General features: G+C 41.9%; 1 pseudogene; it reads right to left on the bottom strand.

Annotated features, from left to right (window-relative positions):
• Nucleotides 8,152-22,800, bottom strand: LOC109232533 (annotated as a pseudogene).

The following is a 23,178-nucleotide window of genomic DNA, read 5'->3' as shown; positions in this document are numbered from 1 at the left end:
GCTTCCTTGGCCGTGTAGAACATGGATTAACTGCTGCAAGAATACAACGGCCCCGATAAAAGGGACGTGAGTACGGATGGAATTGTACTCATATGGAAGGCAGGCCAAATAATAATGAAGGAACAAAGGCTCATAACAGAGGCAGCTAAAATGTAATAGACTAAATACATCAGGAAGCTATGAAACAACCTACATGAATACATATAAGATATTATCATTCTTATGTTACAAACATCTTTTGTAGTGCTTGCTGAGTTATATGGAATCATATTACTTTTCAACTTTGGATTGTTATATAACTGATAGGTTCTTTTAATTTTGAAATATAGTGAGCCACATAGGGAATATAACATGTGAAAACTTTACCATGCGAGACACAACCTTATGATATCGTATATGTATAGATCTCAACTGGCCTCGTGCGAGGCACAACCTTGTCATATCCCCCGTATATCATAGGTAAAAAAATAAATAGTAAAGTTCTTATTAAATAGTTTATAAAAGATATAAGCAAGATTTCGGCTGTTTAATAAACTTACAGAGGAACTAACTAACACATATAACATGAACTTCTCGAATGAAGGGACCTAACATCTCGACTTAAGGGCGAGGGTTCTATAACCTCATATGAAGGTCCAACATGATAAGAGTGATACCAGTGGGGGGAACCTTTGAACAATAGGTATACAACAAGAAGGTTCACAATGTTTCGTGATGAAATGGGTGGGCTATACGTGAAAAAAGTTTGATAGTAATGCATGGATTCGCGTCCCTCCTATCAACGGGGCTCTAGTTATTAATATTGGTGACGCGCTTCAAATAATAAGCAATGACAAATACAAGAGCGTTGAACATCGTGTGATTGCAAATGGGAGCAAGAATAGGTTTCTGTGCCAATTTTCTTGCATCCGAAGCCTTCGAGTGTTATTGGTCCTCTTCAAGAAGTGCTGAAGAATGGTGAGAAACCAATTTACAAGCAGATTTTGTATGCTGATTACACCAAGATTTTCTTCAGCAAAGGTCATGATGGAAATGACACAATAGAATGTGCAAAGATATAGAGACGTTATATTCATATTTTCTTTTTTTGGTGGAATGAAAATTTTTATTCATCACCAGAACAAATACATTGAGGTAAAGCAAAGAAACATCTCTACCCTCTGACTATATATAATTCTATACTTACTCGTCTAGGCTCAAGTAAGTCTATTTTGTATCCTATTCTGTAGATGTGTTATTTCTAACCTCTATTTAGCTATATACTTTTTCTCTCCATCTTCTATCCTTGTTCCGCTTCTTTTTGTTGATTATTTCCATCACACGAACTTTGCATTCCTTTTTTATCTAGGCACATATCTTGCTAGGCCTAGGCACAACACATTTCCATAAAGCTTCATTTCTCCCCCTTCATATGTGATAGCTCAATGCAGCCAATATAGCATAGGAGAACTCCCTTCTAAATTTGCTCCCCATTTGCCTGCCAATTCTTTTCCATAGTTGCTGCCCTTCATAGTTTGTTATGCTTATTTTCAGCCATTGCAGAACTTCATTGATACACAACTTAGAGAAATGACATTCATAGAACATATGCTCTATTGATTCTGGGGCATTTTCACACAATTCACATAGGCCATCTGATCTGATCCCTCTGTTGGTTAGCCTATCCTTAGTTAGCAGCTTCCCTTGCATCATTAGCCAGCAAATGAAGCTATACTTCAGAACATTTTGCACATTCCAAACCCATCTTCCCCATTGGCAAGTATCCAAAGTCCCTCTCAACCAAGAGTACCCTTTTATGATTGTATATCTACTTGTTTGTCTTTGCCATCTGCTCTGGTTATACCCTCCTGCAAGCTTGTCTCTTACATGGCATATTTTTCCCAATACCAACTGCTATCCTGGGGTGCACTATATATCCACCAATCAGTGTTCTTTAAGTATATATGATTGATCCATTTAACCCACAAAGAATCAGCCTTTGTTGCTATATCCCAAACATACTTCCCTATTGCAGCTTCATTCCAAATTATACAATCTTTTATTCCTATCCCACCCTCTTGCCTTGGCCTACAAACAAGATCCCATGCCACTAATGGTATTCTATTTGTATCCACCTTACCATCCCATATATAGTTCCGACAAATTGAAGTGATCCTTTTAAGCACTGCTTTGGGAAGTAGAAAGATTGATGCGCAGTACGTGTGGAGATGCATTAGCACTGCGTTGATCATTTGCACCCTTCTAGCATAGGACAGATGTTTTTTTCCCCAGCTCCTTATTCTTGTTATTATTTTATCTAATAGTACTTGGCAGTCCATTTTTGATATCTTCTTTGATGATATTGGAACTCCCAAATATTTGAAAGGGAGGCTGCCTCTACTATATCCAGTAATTTTACACAGATTCTCTACCTCCTGAGCCTCCATGTTAACAGTATATATGTCCGATTTCCCTGCATTAGTTGTTAGCCCTGAAGAGTTGGAGAATGTTTGCAGTCCCCTTAACATCAACATAATAGATTGGTATTCACCTTTGCAGAATAAGAGCACATCATCTGCGAAGCATAGATGGTTAAGCTGTAAACTTCTGCACTTTGTATGATAGCCAAACCTATCCTGCTGAGCCACTAACTTCATAATTCTTGTAAAGTACTCCATGCATATGACAAACAATAAAGGGGAGATGGGATCCCCTTGTCTCAAGCCTCTCTTTCCTCTTATGCTTCCATATAACCCTCCATTAATTGCCACAATATATTGGGTAGTTGAAATGCATTCCATGATCCACCTTATGAACTTTGTAGGAAAATTTAGAGCATGTAACATTTCCTCTACAAATTCCCACTCTATGGAGTCATAAGCCTTCTTGAGATCTATTTTAATCAAGCAGCTCCTAGTTCCAGTTTTCCTGTTGTATAATCTAACAAGATCTTGGCAAATCAATATGTTCTGCATAATAGTTCGACCAACTACAAAAGCACTTTGGTTATCAGATATAATGCTCGGCAGGATGGTTTTGAGTCTATTACACATCATTTTTGAGATGATCTTGTATACTGTGTTGCAGCAAGCTATTGGTCTATAGTCCCCAACTGCTTCTGCATGATTGCTTTTTGGGATCACTGTGATAACTGTGTTGTTTATTGCCTTTAGCATCTTCTCTGATCTGAAGAACTCAAATACTCCCTCCTTAAGGTCAGTTTTATGATGTCCCAGCTGTCTTTGAAGAAGTTGCTACCATAACCATCAAGACCCGGGGCTTTTTCTCCATCAATTTGCCAAAGAGCCTGTTTGAGCTCCGTCTCAGTGAATTCTTCATTTAACATGTTCCTTTGTTCCTCTGTTATTACTGGCCCTTTCCTCACCAAATTACTACATACATGAGTCCTATCATCTTTTTTAGTTCCCGGAAGTCCAGTGTAGAACTCCACAAAAGCCCCTGCTATTTCCCCCCATAGAGGTGACCATGCTGCCTCTAGCATCATTTATTGAGAAGATTTTGTTAGCATTTCTTCTGGCCTTCATACAACTATGAAAGTATCTGGTGTTCTGATCTCCTTGCTTCAGCCATAACACTTTGCTATTTTGCCTTAAGAACTGATTTGCTGCTTGCTTTGCTCTCCTATATTTACTTCCCAGTTCCTATTCCTTTGTAGCTAGCTGCTGATTGGAGGGGTTTTGTTGGATCTGTCTTTGACAATTTTCTAATTCTTCCTTAGCCTGTTTTGCTTGTAATTCAATATCACTGAACTTCTTTTTATTCAATTGCTGGAGCACTTTCTTTAGCCTGTTCAACTTCCCCACTAGTTGATACATTTTTGTTCCTTTGATTCTATCCTTCCAGCTAGCTGCCACTCTTTGTTTGAATTCTGGATCCATACTCCACATATTGAAATATTTGAATGGCCTGTTATTTCTCTGATTCCCATTCCCCCAATTAATTATTGCAGGGCTGTGATCCATCAATCCTTCTGTCATGTAGCGAACCACTGAAGCTGACAGCTGTGTCATCCACTCCATATTTACCAACACTCTATCAATTCTACTCATTACTCTTTCAGCTCCACATTCTTTATTGTTCCATGTGTAGAAAGCCCCTGTTGATTTCAGCTCTTCAAAGCAGCATGTATCAACATATTGTCTAAAATCTCTTATTCCAGCCATTGTCACTGGACTCCCTATCATTTCTTCCTTGTTCAGAACACTGTTAAAATCTCCCATCACAGCCCATGGGCCATGAACATTATTGTATATATCTACTATCTCCTTCCACAAATTTCTCCTAAGAGCCATATCATTATATGCATATATTCATATTTTCTATACTTATATATATTGCTAACAGAGTGCATGTACTTCTGCATGAGAATTTTACAACAATTTTATAATTATTAGATATATACTGAAAAAGTAAATATATGAATCTTGTACTGATCAGCTGAAGAAGTATAATTCTTCAGAATAATTGACCTTTTTTTAGGAACTCTAGTAATAAAGTGTTGGAATAATTCTTCTTTTTGTTAGAATGAAACAATCACCTCAAACCCAAAGATAATTCAACCAGTCAAATCCAAGCATCATAGCAAAAATACTACTAATTATATAATCATTTATAAGCAGGAGTTCTATTACTGTCACGACCCCAACCCCGATCGTGATGGCGCCCAACACACTGCTAGGCATGCCCGACCATTTACACAACCTTGACCAAATAACCTAGGTGGATAAATGAATATTCACAAGTAAAAATAGCAATTTAAATGCGAAACCTCTGAAATAATTTCTAACATTCAAAAATCCCAAGATAAAATACTAAATAGCCCACCGATCTGGTGTCACGAACATGAGCCTCTAAAACGGAATATTCACCTATCACAAATCTGTCTAGGAAAGAAAAATACGAATAAAAGGATAAAATGGATGGGAGAGATCAAGGCTGCGAACGCCATGCAGCTACCTCGATACTCCCGGATAAATGCTGCTCCGCTAAACAAGTCCTCACTCACCCTGTGGTGTACCTGAATCTGCACACAAGGTGCAGGGAGTATTGTGAGTACTTCCAACCCAGAAAGTAATAAACATAAATAAGGGTTGAGAGTAAGAAATCCTGGACAGGCACAAAGTAAGCTATAATTACAGCAGCTCAATATAAATAATATCAACTCAATAAACTAATGAAAAAACAATTATAGAATATCACAGCAGATAAATAAGTAAATGGCAATCAAGTATGCAATGCAACACATAAACTGGTACCTCCAGTACCCCGCTGCGGCCGTGCAGCCCGCTCCATTTATTTAACGTCGACGGCGCTCACTGGGGGTATGCAGACTCCGGGAGGGGCCCCTTACAGCCCAAGCGCAATAATAAGCCATCTCGTGGCATCAAACCGGCCCTTGGCCTCATATCAATATCATTATAATACTGCTGCGACGTGCACCCCGATCCCATACTCAGTCCAAAAATCACATAAGCCTTTCGGCACAATAGTATAAAAATATTCAGCCCAAACTTCATTTAAAATATTATTTAAGTTCCAAGTTTTGAGAAAAAGTGGCTGAGTTTGCAAACACAGTATTAAATACCAGGACTGAGTTTAATATTTATGAATATGGTAAGAAATCATTAAAACAATCCCTGAAGGATTCAAGTAGTTGGCACAAGGCCCCATGATAACAATTTAATCCATTTTTATAAGGATATCACGAAACTACAAACAAATAGGTAGTAATTTTTATTAAGCGGGACGGACCAAGTCACAATCCCCGACGGTGCTCTACCCCACGCCCGTTATCCGGCGTGCAAGTCACCTCACATAGCACTACGTTGTGCAAATTCGGGGTTTCAAACCCTCAACACAACATTTACATTTATTACTAACCTCAAGCCGGCCAAAGTCTAGCTTGCTATGCCCTTGCCTTTCTAATTCACCTCTTCGCGCGTCGAATCTGACCAAAACCACAACGAATACGTCACAATATGCTAAGGGAATATAACCCAATCGAAAAGACTCGAAAAACATCGAAAATCACGAAGTTGGCAAAACCCGAGCCCCCGGCCCACTTCTCGAAAAATTATAAATTTTACATCACCGGATTACTTATCTCGCCGCGAGTCTATACATATAAAGAACACCAAAATCGGAGTCCAAATGACCCCTCAAATTCCCATTTTTGTTCTCTTAGGTTTCAAGCCCTAAACCACCATTTTTGACCTTAAATCCTTGAGTTTTCAGTCTAATTTCATGTGTTTGCACCATAAAATCGTGTTTTTGGTTTAGAAATTCTTACCTCAATGAAGTCCCTTGATTCCTCTCCTCCAACTCGCCCAAATTCTCCAAGTCCGAAGTGAAAATATGAAACCCTTTCAAAAATTCGCGAAGGGAAATAAAAACTATTCTGACCAGTTATTTCCGCATCTGCGGCTCCCGCTTTTGCGGTCAGTGCACCGCTTCTGCGGACATATCCGCTTCTGCTGTTTAACATCCGCTCCTGTGCCTCCCGCTTTTGCGGACAAATTAACGCATCTGCGGATCCCCATAAGAGCTCAAATACCGCATCTGCGGTCCTCCTGTCGCATCTGCGACTCTGCAGATGCGGTCACCAATTCCGCACCGGCGGTCCCTGCCGCTTCTGCGTCTCTCCTCTCGCTTCTGCGGTCCCAATTCCGCAGAAGCGAAAATACCAGAAGCAGCACAGGTTCTGCAAATCTCTTAAGTTCAAAGCTTCCCGTTAGCCATCCGAAATCACCCCGAGGCCCTCGGGACCTCAACCAAAAATACAAGCATGATCAAATACCTTATTCAAACTTGCTACAATCATTAAAACACCTCAAACAACACTAAAACCATCATTTCTCATCGAATTCAAGCCTAAGTTCTTCTAAAACTTCCGAAACACGCATTCGATCAGAAACCCAACCAAAACACCTCCGAATGACCTGAAATTTTTGCACACACATCCAAAATCACCTAACGAAGCTACTGCAACTCTTGGAATCTCATTCCGACCCCCGGATCAAAATTTCACCTACCAACCGGAATTTGCCAAAATACTAACTTCGCCAATTCAAGCCTAATTCTACACCGAACCTCCAAAATCAATTCCGATCGCACTCCTAAGTCACAAATCATCCCCGAAGCTAACCAAATCATCAGAATTCAAATCCGAGCCCTCTAACACAAAAGTCAACATCCGGTTGACTTTTCCAACTTAAGCCTTCTTAAAAGAGACTAAGTGTCTCATTTCTTATCAAAACCATTCCAAACCAACTCTAACACATCAAATACTGATAATGAAACTTAAAGAAGCATAACATGGGGAAAACGAGGCGGTAACTCACGTGACGACGGGTCGGGTCGTCACATACTCCCCAACTTAAACAAATGCTCGTCCTCGAGCGGGTCAAGAAACATACCTGAAGTCTCAAATAGGTGAGGATATCTGCTCCGCATCTCCTGCTCGGTCTCCTAGTTAGCCTCCTCCACGGGCCGACCTCTCCATTGCACTTTCACTGATGCAACATCCTTTGATCTCAACTTCCGAACCTGACGATCCAAAATGGCTGCTGGCTCTACCTCATAAGTCAAGTCACCCTCCAGCTGAACTGTACTGAAATCTAAAACGTGGGACGGGTTCCCAATGTACTTTCGGAGCATAGACACTTGAAAAACTGGATGCACGCCCGACAAGCTAGGCGGCAAGGCAAGCTCATAAGCCACCTCCCCGATCCTCCTAAGTACCTCAAAAGGTCCAATAAACCGCGGGCTCAGCTTCCCTTTCTTCCCAAATCTCATAACACCCTTTGTGGGTGAAACCTTTAGCAAGACCTTCTCACCAATCATAAAAGATACATCTCGAACCTTCCTGTCTGCATAGCTCTTCTGTCTCGACTGTGCTGTACGGAGTCTCTCCTAAATCACCTTTACCTTCTCCAATGCATCCTGAACCAAATCTGTCCCCAACAACCTAGCCTCCCCGGGCTCGAACCAACCAACTGGAGATCTACACCGCCTCCCATACAAGGCCTCATACGGTGCCATCTGAATGCTGGACTGATAGCTATTATTGTATGCAAACTCCGCAAGCGGTAGAAATCGATCCCATGATCCTCCAAACTCAATAACACAGGCACGTAACATATCCTCCAATATCTAAATGGTGCGCTCGGACTGCCCGTCCGTCTGAGGGTGAAAAGCTGTGCTCAACTACACCTGAGTACCCAACTCTCGCTGAACAACCTGCCAAAACTGAGAGGTGAATTGAGTGCCCCGATCCGATATGATGGAAACTGGGACACCAATGGAAACTGGGACACCATGCAATCGAACTATCTCCCGAATATAGATCTCTGCCAGCCGCTCTGAAGAATAGGTAGTACAAACCGGAATGAAGTGCGCGGACTTGGTCAGTCTGTCTACAATCACCCAAAGCGCATCAAATTTCTTCAGAGTTCGTGGAAGTCCGGTAACAAAATCCATAGTGATTCTCTCCCACTTCCACTCAGGAATAACCATCTGCTGATGTAAGCCACCCGGTCTCTGATGCTCATATTTCACTTGCTGACAATTAAGACACCGGGCTACATACTCCACAATATCTCTCTTCATCCTCCGCCACCAATAGTGCTGTCTAAGATCCTGATACATCTTTGCGACACCCAGATGAATGGAATACCGCGAGCTATGGGCCTCCTCCAGTATCAACTCCCGAAGCCCATCCACGTTGGGCACGCACATCCGGCCTGCATCCTCAACACACCATCATCTCCAATGGTTACATCCCTGGCATCATCATGCTGAATCCTGTCCTTAAGGACAAGCAAATGCGGATCATCATACTGACACTCCCTGATGCGGTCATACAAGGAAGACCGAGAAACCACACAAGCCAACGCTCGACTGGGCTCTGAAATATCTAATCTCACAAATCGGTTGGCCAAGGCCTGAACATCAACTGCAAATGGCCTCTCCTCAACTGGAATGTACGCCAAACTCCCCATACTCACTGACTTCCGGCTCAAAGCATCGGCCACTACATTGGCCTTCCCCGGGTGATATAGGATAGTAATGTCATAATCCTTAAGTAACTCCAACCATCTACGCTGCCTCAAATTAAGATCCTTTTGCTTGAACAAATGCTGAAGACTGCGATGATCAGTGAATACCTCACAGGATACGCCATACAAGTAATGCCTCCAAATCTTCAGTGCATGAACTATAGCTGCTAGCTCCAAGTCGTGGACAGGGTAGTTCTGCTCATGGGGCTTCAACTGACGAGAAGCATACGCAATAACTCTACCCTCCTGCATCAAACACAACCAATCCCAACTCTCGAAGCATTGCAATATACCGTATAAGATCCTGAAGCTGATGGCAAGACTAACACTGGAGCTGTGGTCAAAGCCGTCTTGAGCTTCTGAAAGCTCTCCTCACACTCGTCCGACCATACAAATGCGACACCCTTCTGAGTCAACTTGGTCAAGGGCGATGCAATAGAGGAAAATCCCTGCACAAACCGGCGATAGTAACCTGCCAACCCTAGGAAGCTGCGAATCTCTGTGGCTGAGGTCGGTCTAGGCCAACTCTGCACCGCCTCTATCTTCTTTGGGTCAACCTGGATACCCTCACTGGACACCACATGTCCCAAGAAAGCCACTGAACCAAGCCAGAACTCACATTTGGAGAACTTTGCATAAAGCCTCTCCTCCCTTAACCTCTGCAATACAACTCTCAAATGCTGCGCGTGCTCCTCCTGACTGCGCGAGTATACCAGTATGTCATCAATGAATACTATGACAAATGAATCCAGGTAAGGCCGGAACACACTGTTCATCAGGTGCATGAAAGCTGCTGGGGCATTGGTCAGCCCGAAAGACATGACAAGAAATTCGTAGTGACCATATCTAGTCCTGAAAGCAGTCTTATGAATATCTGAGTCCCTGATTTTTAATTGGTGGTAACCCGAACGGAGATCAATTTTTGAGAACACCCTCGCTCCCTGAAGCTGGTCAAATAAATCATCAATGCGAGGTAAGGGTACTGTTTTTAATGTTACCTTGTTCAACTGTCTATAATCGATGCACATTCTCATCGTGCCATCCTTCTTCTTCACAAATAGAACTGGTGCACCCCAAGGTGACACACTAGGTCGAATGAACCCCTTATCCAGGAGCTCCTGAAGCTGCTCCTTCAATTCTTTCAACTCCACTGGTGCCATGCGATATGGTGGAATAGAAATGGGCTGAGTGCCCGGCACCAGGTCAATGCCAAAATCAATGTCCCTGTCCGGCGACATACCCGGTAGGTCTGCAGGAAACACATCGGAAAACTCCCTCACAACGGGAACCGACTCAATGCTGGGGGTCTCAGCTCCCACATCTCTCACAAACGCCAAATAGGAAAGACAACCCTTTTCAACCATACGCTGGGCCTTCAAGAAAGAAATAACTCTGCTAGGAATATAGCCAGTCACACCACGCCACTCGATCCGCGGTACACCCGGCATAGCCAAAGTGACTGTCTTAGCATAACAGTCTAGAATAGCATGACACGGAGATAACCAGTCCATGCCCAGGATAATATCGAAATCTACCATATTCAGTAGCAATAAATCAACTCGGGTCTCCAGACCCCCAATAGTCACCAAACACGACCAGTATACATGGTCCACAATAATAGTGTCGCCCACCGGGGTAGACACATGAACAGGTAAGGCAAGACACCCTCGGGTCGTACCCAAATGATGAGCAAAGTATGAAGATACATATGAATAGGTAGAACCGGGATCAAATAATACTGAGGCATCTCTGTGATAGACTGAAATAATACCTGTAATGACAGCGTCTGAAGCAATGACATCTGTCCTGCCCAGCATCGCGTAGAAACGAGCCTGGCCACCGCCTGATCGATCTCCACCTCTGGGGCGGCCCCTGGCTGCCTGATCTCCACCCTTAGCTGACTGGGCGGGTGGTGAAATAACTGGAGCAGAAGTCGAGGGCTGACCCCTCTGCTGATGCTGTCTGCCACGAAGGCGAGGGCACTGCCTCCTAAAATGACCCAACTCTCCGCACTCATAGCAGCTGCCCGGTACCCCAAGATGGGGACTGATGAAAACCTCTCGCACCGGAGTGACTAGTAGATGCACTCGGCGCAGAAGAACCCTGAACTGATGGGGCATGAGATGAACTCTGAGCTGGAAGGGCGCTGAGTGAGGTCTGACCCTGCTGGGGCCCATAATGACCACGGCCTGATGATCCCCCACGATACTCTGGACGAGCTGACTGAGCAGGCCTGAAAAAGTGACCTCTACCCTGCTGGAACTGACCCCTCGAAGGAGCACCACTGAAACTGCCCGATCCACGAGGCCTCTTGGCCTCCCTCTCCTCTCGCTCTCTACGGCGAACTAACTCAATCTCACGAGCAATGTCTACCACTTCCTCAAACGTAGCACCCAGTGCTCTCTCTCTAGTCATCAGAATACGGAGATGATAGTTAAGACCATCCACAAATCTCCTGATCCTCTCGCGATCTGTTGGAACCATCCAAGTAGCATGACGAGCCAGCTGGGAAAACCTCACCTCATACTGAGTCACTGTCATGTCTCCCTGTGTCAACCACTCAAACTGCCTACGCAACTCTTCCATGCGGGACTGAGGTATATACTTCTCCAGAAAAAGAGCTGAGAACTGCTGCCAAGTCAGAGGTGCTGCACCGGCAGGCCTACGCCTCTCAAAGTCCTCCCACCAAGTAAGAGCATCCCCCGTGAACTGAAAAGTAGTAAATGCCACACCACTCGACTCAAGGATCCCTGCCGTACGGAGCATACGCTGGCATCTGTCAAGAAAACTCTGGGCATCCTCGCCCTCAGCACGACCGAATGTCGGAGGTTGGAGTCTACCAAACCTCTTGAGACAACACTGCTCATCGTCTGGCATAGCTGGAACCACAAAACCCTGAGCTGGTGCAACCTGCTGAGTTGGAGGTGCCTCCGGTGTCTGTAGCCCCTGCACTCCCTGCGCAGGTGTACGGACATCGGGGGTCTGATTGCCTCCCCTGGTCTGTGAAGTAGCTGCTGCTGCTGTGGTGGCTGAAACTGCCTGAGCCAAACCAGTACAGACCGTCAAGATCTGTGCCAAGGTCTCCTGAAGACCCGGAATCACAATAGGCACAGTTGGTGCCTGAGCAGGTGCTGCTGGAGTCTCCACCGCTGGAGCCTGATCCTAAGCTGGGGCAATCGTAGGATTAGCAGGTACTGTCCCGACTACTCTACCCCTACCATGACCACGACCGCGCCCACGGCCTCTGGCGGCCTCAGTAGGTGGCACTGGTGGTCGTCCGTCACGTTCGGTAGCTCGTGTTCTCACCATCTGTGAGAGAATAGAATAACAAAAATTTAGTTCATAGTTCAACAAAGCCGCACGACAAGAGTTTCAAGAATATGGAGTATTTCCTAAAGGTTCTGCAGCCTCTTGAGGTTAAATACAGACGTCTCTGTACCGATCCGCGAGACTCTACTAAACCGGCTCATGATTCGCGAGACCAAGTAACCTAGGCTCTGATACCACCTTGTCACGACCCCAACCCCGGTCGTGATGGCGCCCAATACACTGCTAGGCATGCCCGACCATTTACACAACCTTGACCAAATAACCTAGGTGGATAAATGAATATTCACAAGTAAAAATAGCAATTTAAATGCGGAACCTCTGAAATAATTTCTAACATTCAAAAATCCCAAGATAAAATACTAAATAGCCCACAGATCTGGTGTCACGAACATGATCCTCTAAAACGGAATATTCACCTTTCACAAGATTGTCTAGGAAAGAAAAATACGAATAAAAGGATAAAATGGATGGGAGAGATCAAGGCTGCGAACGCCATGCAGCTACCTCGATACTCCCGGATAAATGCTGCTCCGCTAAACAAGTCCTCACTCACCCTGTGGTGTACCTGAATCTGCACACAAGGTGCAGGGAGTATTGTGAGTACTTCCAACCCAGAAAGTAATAAACATAAATAAGGGTTGAGAGTAAGAAATCCTGGACAGGCACAAAGTAAGCTATAATTACAACAGCTCAATCTAAATAATATCAACTCAATAAACTAATGAAAAACAATTATAGAATATCACAGCAGATAAATAAGTAAATGGCAATCAAGTATGCAATCAACACATAAACTGGTACCTCCAGTACCCCGCTGCGGACGTGCAGCCCGCTCCATTTATTTAACGTCGACGGCGCTCACTCGGGGTGTGCAGACTCCGGGAGGGGCCCCTTACGGCCCAAGCGCAATAATAAGCCATCTCGTGGCATCAAACTGGCCCTTGGCCTCATATCAATATCATTATAGTACTGCTGCGGCGTGCAGCCCGATCCCATACTCAGTCCAAAAATCACATAAGCCTTTCGGCACAATAGTATAAAAATATTCAGCCCAAACTTCATTTAAAATATTATTTAAGTTCCAAGTTTTGAGAAAAATTGGCTGAGTTTGCAAACACAGTATTAAATACCAGGACTGAGTTTAATATTTATGAATTTGGTAAGAAATCATTAAAACAATCCCTGAAGGATTCAAGTAGTTGGCACAAGGCCCCCATGATAACAATTTAATCCATTTTTATAAGGATATCATGAAACTACAAACAAATAGGGTGCTCTACCCCACGCCCATTATCCGGCGTGCAAGTCACCTCACATAGCACTACGTTGTGCGAATTCGGGGTTTCAAACCCTCAACACAGCATTTACATTTATTACTAACCTCAAGCCGGCCAAAGTCTTAGCTTGCTATGCCCTTGCCTTTCTAATTCACCTCTTCGCGCGTCGAATCTGACCAAAACCACAACGAATACGTCACAATATGCTAAGGGAATATGACCCAATCGAAAAGACTCGAAAAACTTCGAAAATCACGAAGTTGGCAAAACCCGAGCCCCCGGCCCACTTCTCGAAAAATTATAAATTTTACATCACCGGATTACTTATCTCGCCGCGAGTCTATACATATAAAGAACACCAAAATCGGAGTCCAAATGACCCCTCAAATTCCCATTTTTGTTCTCTTAGGTTTCAAGCCCTAAACCACCATTTTTGACCTTAAATCCTTGAGTTTTCTGTCTAATTTCATGTGTTTGCACCATTAAATCGTGTTTTTGGTTTAGAAATTCTTACCTCAATGAAGTCCCTTGATTCCTCTCCTCCAACTCGCCCAAATTCTCCAAGTCCGAAGTGAAAATATGAAACCCTTTCAAAAATTCGCGAAGGGAAATAAAAACTATTCTGACCAGTTATTTCCGCATCTGCGGCTCCATGGCCGCATCTGCGGCTCCCGCTTTTGCGGTCAGTGCACCGCTTCTGCGGACATATCCGCTTCTGCGGTTTAACATCCGCTCCTGCGCCTCCCGCTTTTGCGGACAATTTAACGCATCTGCGGATCCCCATAAGAGCTCAAATACCGCATCTGCGGTCCTCCTGTCGCATCTGCGGTCCTCCTGTCGCATCAGCGACTCCGCAGATGCGGTCACCGATTCCGCACCTGCGGTCCCTGCCGCTTCTGCGTCTCTCCTCTCGCTTCTGCGGTACCGCTTCTGCGGTCCCAATTCCGCAAAAGCGAAAATACCAGAAGCAGCACAGGTTCTGCAAATCTCTTAAGTTCAAAACATCCCGTTAGCCATCCGAAATCACCCCGAGGCCCTCGGGACCTCAAACAAAAATACAAGCATGATCCAATACCTTATTCAAACTTTCTCCAATCATTAAAACACCTCAAACAACACTAATACCATCATTTCTCATCGAATTCAAGCCTAAGTTCTTCTAAAACTTCCGAAACACGCATTCGATCAGAAACCCAACCAAAACACCTCCGAATGACCTGAAATTTTTGCACACACATCCAAAATTACCTAACGAAGCTACTGCAACTCTCGGAATCTCATTCCGACCCCCGGATCAAAATTTCACCTACCAACCGGAATTCGCCAAAATACTAACTTCGCCAATTCAAGCCTAATTCTACACCGAACCTCTAAAATCAATTCCGATCGCACTCCTAAGTCACAAATCATCCCCCGAAGCTAACCAAATCATCGGAATTCAAATCCGAGCCCTCTAACACAAAAGTCAATATCCGATTGACTTTTCCAACTTAAGCCTTCTTAAAAGAGACTAAGTGTCTCATTTCTTATCAAAACCATTCCAAACCAACTCTAACACATCAAATACTGATAATGAAACTTAAAGAAGCATAACATGGGAAAAACGGGGCGGTAACTCACGTGACGACGGGTCGGGTCGTCACAATTACAAAAGATGAGAAGAAATACGTTAGCCCTCCATTCTATAGAAAAGTCACAATTTTTCTGGCGATTTTGTCAACGACACCATTTTGGTTTGGATTGGCTAATCTAACCCACCCTTTTTCTGTAATTGAGTTTTCTCTTATTATTATTACGAAGATTATACTATGATTCAGTAATATCCAAAACACGTAAAGAGATCCAAAACAATTAGCAATGAACATGAGCTCCCTAAAGAGGGAACATCGCCGAGGATACAACAACAACAACATACCCAGTAAAATCCCTCTACCGAGGATTCTTAGAAGCAAAAGTGAAAAAAACAGAGGCTAGTTCTAGGGCTTAAAGCAAAAGGTGAAAACTGAAATGCATGCTTCTTTGAAGTGAAATGCACAACTATGAAAGTTAAAAAATTACCAAATATGTGAATTTAGTATGATAATTATTAGTTCGAATTAAAACTAATTTAAACATCAAATATACAATAGGATCAATATCCAATTACTCAACCTTGAGATTCAAAGAGCCAACTGCTTCTCGTAGGGATCTCTTTAAGCATTATTATTGCAAAGTGCATGACTTCACCTATAAAGCGATAACCCCTAACCTCATAGTTGAACATACTAGTGTTTGGAAAGTCCGCCACACAAAGCACTTTATCCAACTCCAACTGAATCTTTTCTATAGCTTCAATTGAAATGATCTTCACCCATCCATGGTATTATTAATTTGTCACGCCCTAACCTCGGTGAGGCGGACAGGCATCCGGTGCCTTAACCTGACCGAGCGAACCGACCTGTAAGACTTATGAACCTGTTGTATACTGAATTATAAAACACATAAAAACATGCTAATTAAATACCTGCTAATAGAGGAAATATGACAACAACAATTACTTCCAGCCCAAAAGAGACACATATATATAGGGCTCCATGGTCGTAATACATGCTGACATTCCGACACCTGAGTACTGACTTAACACCTATAATAACTGACAATACAAAGTACATAAGTCTACAAAGCCTCTATGAGTGTCTTACAATAGTACTACTGTTGGTACAGGATCCGACCTACCTGTAAAGTCTATACATATATACATCATAAAATGACTAGACTCGACCAGACTCCAGGTAGAAATGGAGCTTACCGAACAACTATTGAACGCCTATAACTGCCTATTAGAGCCCTGCCAACTTGAGTATCTGAACCAGTAAAAGGGACGTGAGTATGGATGAAATTGTACTCGCATATAAGGCAGACAAAATAATAAAAAGGAACAATGGCTCATAACAAAGGCAATTGAAATGTAATAGACTAAATACATTAGGAAGCTATGAAACAACCTACATGAATACATATAAGATATTACCGTTCTTATGTTTCAAACGTCTTTTGTAGTGCTTGCTAAGTTATGTGGAATCATAATACTTTTCAGCTTTGGATTGTTACATAACCGATATGTTCTTTTAATCCTGAAAAATAGTGAGCCACGCAGGGAATATAACATGTGAAAACTTTCTCGTGCGAGACACGACCTTATGATATCGTATATGTATAGATCTCAACTGGTCTCGTGCAAGGCACAANTATATATATATATATATATATATATATATAAGGCACGACCTTATGATATCGTATATATATAGACCTCGATGGGACTCATGCGAGGCACAACCTTGTCATATCCACCGTCTATAATAAATAGTAAAGTTCTTATTAAATAGTTTATGAAAGAGTTAAGCAAGATTTCATAGTTGTTTTAACTTACAAAGGAACTAACTAACACATATAACATGAACGTCTCGAATTAAGGGACCTAACATCTCGACTTAAGGGTGAGGGTTCTATTACCTCATATGAAGGTTCAACATGATAAGAGTGATACCACTAAGGGGAACCTTTGAACATTACGTATACGATAAGAAGGTTCACGATATTTTGTTCTTTTGAATCTCGTTTAGGAGGAAACATATCATAACGAGTCATGCCAACGGAATGATATAGCCGTTACATACCTCACTTTACGATCCTCCAAACAAATTATGATAAACCACCTCCCTTTACAAGCTTAATCTAAGATATGATAGCAATACTAGTATCTACCATCAAGATGGCATAACAATAACACGACGAGCGACGAGCTCGCTATGGCCGTTTTACATAAACAACCATTCTGAAGAGTTGCACCTCTTCAGTTTTCAGCCCAACATTGGCTATAAATACAAGTCCATTCTCTCAGAATTTCCATACGATTTTCTGAGTTCTACTCCTTTCTTCTGCATACTCTTCATATCAAAGAAAGCAACAGTAAGTGTGATTTTCTACCGAACTTTGTGTTCGCTGAAACACTGGGGTTTGAAGTACCACTACACCAGTGTGTGATTCGTTCTATCCTGGGAGGAAATAATCCATAACCTTGGGTACTAGGAGGGGATTAAATTCCTTAAGGAAACACTGTGAATTTAGTGGGATCGGATTAACTTTTATTTTGTTTACATTTTCTGTTTATATGTTGTTTTATCTTTTCCAGAATTGGTTGACAAATACAGAGTACTAACACAAAGCACTTTATCCAACTCCAAGTGAATCTTTCTAAAACTTCAATTGGAATGATCTTCACCCATCTATATTATTATTAATTTGTCACGAACCCACCTGGGTGAGGCAGACAGGCACCCGATGCCTTAACCTGATCGAGCGAACCAGCATGTAAGACTTATGAACCTGTTGTATACATAATCATAAAACACACGAAAACCTGCTAATAGAGGAAATATGAAAACAACAATTACTTCCAGCCCAAAAGAGATACATACATATAGGGCTCTATGGTTGTAACACATGCTGACAATCCGATACCTGAGTATTGAATTAACACCTATAATAATTGAAAATACAAATTACATAAGTCTACAAAGCCTCTTCGAGTGTCTAACATTAGTACTACTGCTAGTATAGGATCCGACCTACCCGTAAAGTCTATACATATATACATCATAAAATGACAAGACTTGACCAAACTCCAGGTAGAAATAGAGCTGACTAAACAACCATTGAACGTTTATAACTGCTTATTGGAGGCCTGCCAACTTGAGTATCTGAACGGACTCTGACAGCTTAGGGAAGAATGATGGGTCGCTAACGAGGCCCCTAAATGACTGCTTAGAAGGCCTGCTTATTTTTTCCCCAATATGTCACTTGCTCGTCCCTATCTCATGAAAATGGACTGATGTTTCCTTGGCCGTGTAGAACATGGATTACCTGCAGCAAGAATACAACAGCCCCGGTAAAAGGGACATGACTACAGATGGAATAGTACACATATGTAAGGCAGACTAAATAATAATGAAGGAACAAAGGCTCATAACAGAGGCAACTGAAATGTAATAGACTAAATACATCAGGAATCTATGAAACAACCTACATGAATACATATAAGATATTATCGTTCTTATGTTACAAATATCTTTTTGTAGTGCTTGCTGAGTTATTTGGAATCATATTTCTTTTCAACTTTGGATTGTTATATAACTGATAGGTCCTTTTAATTCTGAAATATAGTGAGCCACATAGGGAATATAACATGTGAAAACTTTCTCGTGCGAGACACGACCTTATGATATCGTATATGTATAGATCTCAACTGGTCTCGTGCAAGGCACAACCTTGTCATATCCCCCGTATATCATAGGTAAAAAAATAAATAGTAAAGTTCTTATTCAATAGTTTATAAAAGAGTTAAGCAAGATTTCAGATGTTTAAACATACAGAGGAACTAACTAACACATATAACATGAACTTCTCGAATGAGGACCTAACATCTTGACTTAAGGGCGAGGGTTCTATAACCTCATATGAAGGTCCAACATGATATGAGTGATACCACTAAGGGGAACCTTTGAACAATATGTATATGATAAGAAGGTTCACGATATTTTGTTCTTTTGAATCTCGTTTAGGAGGAAACATATGATAACGAGTCATGCCAACAGAATGATATAGACATTACATACCTCACTTTACAAACATCCAAACAATTATGAAGAACCACCTCCCTTTACAAGCTTAATCTAAGATATGATAGCAATACTAGTATCAACCATCAAGATGGCATAACAATAACACGACGAGCGATGACCTCGCTATACTTTAACTATACGGAATTTATCCATGCCCTCCTATCTCCCGAGCAACAACAACAACAACAATAATTACAACAACAACAACTAGGTAGCCCAATAACTAATTTAGACAACTAATAACAATCAAAATTACTCGGACTCAACGACTTTCGATCACTGTCTCGTGAGTCCTATTCGATAACATACTAACATCTTTCTTACGACCTCTTCTACAAAAATAGGAAGGGACTCCATACCTTGATTAAGGAAAAAACAAGTCCCCTTTCCCGAGCTTACAAGAACTGAGCAAACTCTACAATCACGGAAGGATTATGATGAGATATATGATATTTAGAGAAGAAATAAGTTGGAGGTCTGAGTCCCAGATCATGCTTTTACTTGATTACACCACAAGAGAACTTTACTTAATAGAGATCTTGATGATGGAGAGAGATATTAAGGCTTTTACTTGCTTATACCACCAGAGAACTTCACTTCTTAGAGATCTTGATGATGGAGAGGGATATTAGGGCTGATAGGCCGAAATACTATGAGAAAGATGAAAACTAATTATCTAAAAAATAGGTTTTGGGGTTTATATAAAGTCATCCTAGGAAGTTCCATATGTCCACCGCTAGCACTTGAAAAAAGCTGATAGATCCATAGTAAATTGCGCATAACTTTTCGTTCCAAAGCCGGATTAACAATCGATTTGCGGTGTTAGAAACTAGACTCCAACACCTCCAATTTGATAAATAGATCACCCCATAATACCTTATATACAGGGAGTTATGCTTATATGAAATAGGACCTTATACGAGCTAATTCACCAACTTAATTCTAACAAAACTTTTTGTCGACTCTTGAATCATGACTTACTATACTTCAAACCATGACGCATATCTTGAATATAACTCAATTTCTTTAGGACTCGGGTCTATTTACATACATCAAACGGTTTAAATCTAAGGTCGAAAGTACGGGTTATTACAACAATCATCACTAATAGATAAGGTGAGATGCAAGCAATTTCAAATAAGAGATTAATTTGGATATCAAAATAACATAAACGCACGTATGTGGACGTTCTTCCTTAGTTATTCCCACACAAAAATTAATGAGTCGGATGAGAAGAAAACCAACGTTTCCCATGTATAATGCTGTGTAAAGATCACTTTTGCCCGCATCAAAACCTAATTATATCCGGTAGTCGCAAAAGTGTATAAAATTTATAAAGTTTTAGATATAACATACAATAACATACACACACACACAAAAATATATTTTTCGGTTATTATTTTGGGAGCCGGTTATACAGTATCATTTTCTCTATTAAAGATATATTACGTCGTTGAAATAATTTTTTTAACAAATAAAGTCATATATATTGAGAGATCGGTTAGAGAGAGACTCCTTCTCTCTAGATCTAGAATCTGGTTCCCTCTTCAATAATTTCCCTTAAGCCTTCCCAGGGAAACCCTTACTCCTATTATTTTTCCTACCCACAGATCATGACCTAACCAATAAAAGCAACCTCTTAATGATACCAATAAGGTATCAACATTAAAATGGAGCAGCAAATTGAGAGGAAAGAGGAAGGGAAATAGGGAAGAGAGACAGAATGGAGAGAGGAGAGAGAGAGTTTAGAAGAAGAAAAGAAGAGAGAATCAGTATTATCTGCTAAAGTCTGACTTCCATCTATTTCAATCCATTAATTATACAATTGAAATTTGAAAATGAAATGAAAGGCATGCTGAAAATAGAGAAATGGAAATAACTACTTTTCTCGCCCAACTAACTTTCAAATAATCCTACTCAGCTAACTTTCAAATGATCCTACTCAGCTTTCAAATGATCCTACTCAGCTTCTACGTTGGATGTTGCTGAAATATGTGTATCAATACCCCCTGATGAAGATCACCCTTGTCCTCAAGGGTGAAAGCTGGAAATCGAGTACGAAGGGCAGAAGCCAATTCCCATGTGGCATAAGAAGCATCTAAGTTGGACAATTTGACAAGGCACTGTGCAACAGCCTTTTTCCCTTTTTTGATCAAACGCCTAGCAAGAATGGCCTCAAGAACTGGACAAAGTTGGCTGGAAAGGTCGAGGACAGAAGGGGGAATAATCTCCGAAGGAAGAGTTGGCAAAGTTTGAGCTGAGAAATGTGGAAGGTGGGATGGATAAGGACCTCTGGAGGTAGCAGGAGCTTATATGCAACAACACCAATCTTTTTAATAATGGGATATGGGCCAAAGTAACGAGAAGTGAGCTTGTGATAAGGAGAACCAGTCGAGGTAGACTATCTATAAGGTTGTAACTTGATGAATACCCAATCGCCGACATTGAAGCTTCTATCCGGTCTGTGAGCATCAGCCAGGGCTTTCATGCATTGCCGAGCCCTATGTAAATGAAATTGGCAATTTGAATGAATTCCCTTACTAGCAAGATATCTTCAATAGAAGAAAACTCAGAATCCCCAGGAAGGAAGGGTAAGTGTAAGGGGGGAGGATAGCCATATAGAAGTTCAAAGGGAGGGGTTTTAATGGTGGAGTGTAAGCTTGAGTTGTACCACCATTCAGCTAAGGGCAAAAAGGAAGACCAATCAGCAAGGGAGTCAGTGCAAAATCACCTCAAATAAGTCTCGAGGCACCTATTGAGCACCTCATTTTGGCCATCAGTTTGGGGATGGTACGCAGTAGAAGTTTGCAGAGTAATACCTTGAGCTGAAAGGAATTCTTTCCAAAAGGAGCTGACAAAGATAGGATCTCTGTCACTAGTGATTGAAGTAGGGAAACCAACTAGTTTAAAAATGTTGTCCAAGAAGATAGGAACCAAGGTTTGGGCAGTATATGGGTGCGTGAGAGCAATGAAATGACCATACTTGGTTAGACGATCAACTATGACCCAAATGACTGTCTTACCTTTGGACTTGGGAAGGCCTTCAATAAAGTCCATGGTAATGTCAGTCCAAGGCAAGGGAGGGATAGGAAGGGGATGGAGAAGACCAGGAGAAGCTGATGTATCATACTTATTCCTTTGGCAAATGGTACAATTTTGAATAAAGGTTGCAATGTCCTTCCTGATACCCTTCCAATAAAAATAGGTCAGCACCTTCTTGGTGGTAGCATCTAACCCAGATTGGCCACCTGCTGGTGTGGAGTACCACAAGGAAAGCAGCTTAGTGCGCAAAGCAGCATCATTTCCTATCACCAACTTCCCTTTTCGTCTAAGTTGATGATTGATCCAAGTAAAATGTTTTTGAGGGGCCTGTTGTAAGGACAAGACTAGGGAATGTAACTCAGGATCAGAAGACCAACTGGCAGTGATTTCTTCCCATAACTTAATGGAGACAGAAGAGACAAGCAATGACATTAGTTCAGCACCTTGAATCCTTGATAAAGAATCAACAACTATGTTCTCCCTGCCCTTCTTATATTGGATCTCAAAATCAAAGGGTAGAAGCTTGGCTATCCACTTGATTTGTGAATATGTATGGATCTTCTACTCTAGGAGATACTTCAAGGCCTTCTGATCAGTTCTTATAATGAAATGCTGACCCATGAGGTAATGTGACCACTTGCTCACAGCAAAAATAAGGGCCAGAAGTTCCCTCTCATAAACAGAAAGAGCAGCATGCCTAGGGGCCAAGACTTTACTGATAAAGGCCACATGATGACCCTCTTGCATAAGTACAGCCCCAATACCTGTGCCACTGGCATCAGTTTCAACCACAAAAGGGGCAGAATAGTT

Source organism: Nicotiana attenuata, chromosome 9 (genome assembly GCF_001879085.1).
Source record: "Nicotiana attenuata strain UT chromosome 9, NIATTr2, whole genome shotgun sequence".
Taxonomy (NCBI): domain Eukaryota; kingdom Viridiplantae; phylum Streptophyta; class Magnoliopsida; order Solanales; family Solanaceae; genus Nicotiana; species Nicotiana attenuata.
The sequence above is the reverse complement of the archived record's forward strand: the minus strand, read 5'-3'. Positions and strand labels throughout refer to the sequence as shown.